The sequence below is a fragment of the Melanerpes formicivorus genome, unplaced genomic scaffold (assembly GCF_026170545.1).
Source record: "Melanerpes formicivorus ecotype bairdi unplaced genomic scaffold, bMelFor1.0.p_v2 SCAF_383, whole genome shotgun sequence".
Classification (NCBI taxonomy): domain Eukaryota; kingdom Metazoa; phylum Chordata; class Aves; order Piciformes; family Picidae; genus Melanerpes; species Melanerpes formicivorus.
Genome location: NW_027142735.1, coordinates 67501 through 70000, shown reverse-complemented (window position 1 = coordinate 70000; position 2500 = coordinate 67501). Strand labels below are relative to the sequence as shown.

The window sequence follows — 2500 nt, the reverse complement described above, 5'->3', positions numbered from 1 at the left end:
AAAATGTTTTAAAACTAAAATTGGCTTGGGACAACATAAGAGATTAGCTCACCCAGCCCTGAGAAACGCAGAAAGAATTGAAGCATCTCGCCCCAAAGAGACCTCTAAAAGAGGTGCTCACAAGAAAATCTGGTCCCAAGAGGAAACAGAAATATTACAGAAACTGAATCAAGAGTTTGAAGGGAGGAAAAATATTAACAAATTAATTGCTGAAAAATTAACAACTAAAACAGCAAAACAGATCAGTGAAAAGAGAAGACTATTAAGAGAAACTGTGGTGCCAGAAAGAGAGAAAACACAAGAGAGCAAGAACAGGTTAAAAGAGGAGAGGACTGTGATTCCATCTTCTGGTGAAAGGGAGCTGCTAGCCCACTATAAAAAGACTATTAATGAAAAGCTGACATCAGGGAAGCTGCCCATCCTTAAAAATACATATAAACAAATAATTGAAGGCAAAACAGACTCATTAAAATTACTCAATGAGGTAGCTCAGGACCAATATTTGTATTTGTTTGAGAAATCAATTGAACAGAAAGCGCCAAAAAAGAGCCAACGTAAACCTCAGCAGAAGAAACCTCAAAAGGAATGGATGAGAAAAAGAGCCAGAAAGCGTGGAGAATTTCTCCGATTCCAACGCCTCTTCGGCTTAGATCGAGGGAAGTTAGCTAATATGATTCTGGATGAAAAAGACTCTGCGCAATGTGCCATCCCCCTGGAAGAGGTCAGTAACACCTTCAGATCTAGGTGGGAGTCCCAGAACTTATTTCAAGGACTTGGAGCATTCCAGTCTGTGGGGCGGGCGGATAATTCGGCTTTTAAGGAATTGATTACAGAGAAAGAGATCCTTAAGAATATCAAAGACATGAATAAAAAATCGGCACCAGGCCCTGATGGGATCACCCTGAAGGCCCTGCTTAAAATGGATCCAAATTGTGAGGAGATCAAAGAACTATTTAATCTCTGGCTGTTAAGTGGCAAAATTCCAGATGTAATAAGGGGATGCCGAACAATCCTAATACCTAAATCATCAGCGCCCGAACGCCAAAATGATATTAATAACTGGCGGCCAATTACTATTGGTTCCATCATCCTGAGACTCTATTCAAGAATCTTAACTGCGAGGTTGGCAAAGGCGTGTCCCATTAACCCCAGGCAGAGAGGCTTCATTCAATCTTCTGGCTGTGCTGAGAACTTAAAACTATTACAGCTATTAATTAGGAATGCAAAGAAACAAAAGAAACCCCTGGGGGTTGTCTTTGTCGATTTGGCCAAAGCCTTTGATTCAGTGAGCCACACCCACATCCTGGCGGTGCTAAAGCAAAAGGGCCTGGATGACCACATAATAGCATTAATTAAGGACTTTTATCAAAACATCCACACCAGAATCAAAACTAAAGAAGGAGAGTCTGAGTCAATAGGAATCAAAACTGGTGTGAAACAGGGCGATCCCATGTCACCACTCCTCTTTAACCTGTGCATTGACCCTCTGTTATGTAAATTAGAAGAGTGTGGGGAGGGGTTCCAACACGAGAATGGCAAATTAACAGCTCTGGCTTTTGCAGACGACCTGGTCCTGCTGAGTAAGTCCCAATCAGGAATGGAGAAAAATATTGAAATTCTAGAAGCATTTTGTGACTTAACTGGATTAAAAACGCAGGGGGAAAAGTGCCATGGTTTCTTTATTCAACCAACTAAGGACTCTTACACCATCAATGACTGTCCTCCATGGCTTATCAGCGGTACCCCTTTAAACATGATCCACCCGGGTCAGTCAGAGAAATATCTTGGCTTGCAAATCGACCCTTGGGTGGGGATAGTTAAGCCCGAATTGCAGAATAAATTAGAAGTTTGGCTCAATCGCATCGAAAGAGCCCCTTTAAAACCATTTCAAAAATTGGACATGTTAAAAGTGTACACAGTGCCTAGATTGATCTACTTAGTAGACCAGGCAAATGTAAAAGCCACCTATCTGGAAGAAATGGATTTAACAATTCGAAATAGGGTGAAAAAATGGTTACATCTCCCAGTTTGTACCTGTGATGGCATCTTGTATTCCAGCACTAAAGATGGAGGCTTAGGCTTAGCCCGATTGGCTGGGTTAATCCCTAGTATCCAAGCTAGACGATTACACAGATTGGCAAATTCATCAGATGAAGCAGTTAAAACTGTAGTTAAAAATAATGATATTGATAAAGATTATGAAAAATTGTGGATATCAGCAGGGGGAGACAAAGAGAAAATACCAGCAATATATAACCCCCAGACAATAATGGTAACTGAATATGGGGGACGGGAGGAATTATCTGAATGGGAAAAACCCGCCCCAAAGAAAATCTTTCCCAAACCTTGCAATTGGAGGAAAAATGAGTTCACAAAATGGACAGCATTGATGTCCCAGGGCATAGGAACTGCAAACTTTGAAAATGATTCCACCAGTAACAATTGGCTTGTGAATTACAAGAACATCCCTTATAGAAAATTAATAACAGCTTTACAATTG

The 2500-nt window shown here is 40.8% G+C and overlaps 1 pseudogene; it reads left to right on the top strand.

Annotated features, from left to right (window-relative positions):
* The window catches only part of LOC137459632 (28S ribosomal RNA), an 8477-nt pseudogene that overhangs the window by 3888 nt on the left and 2089 nt on the right, over positions 1-2500 (top strand).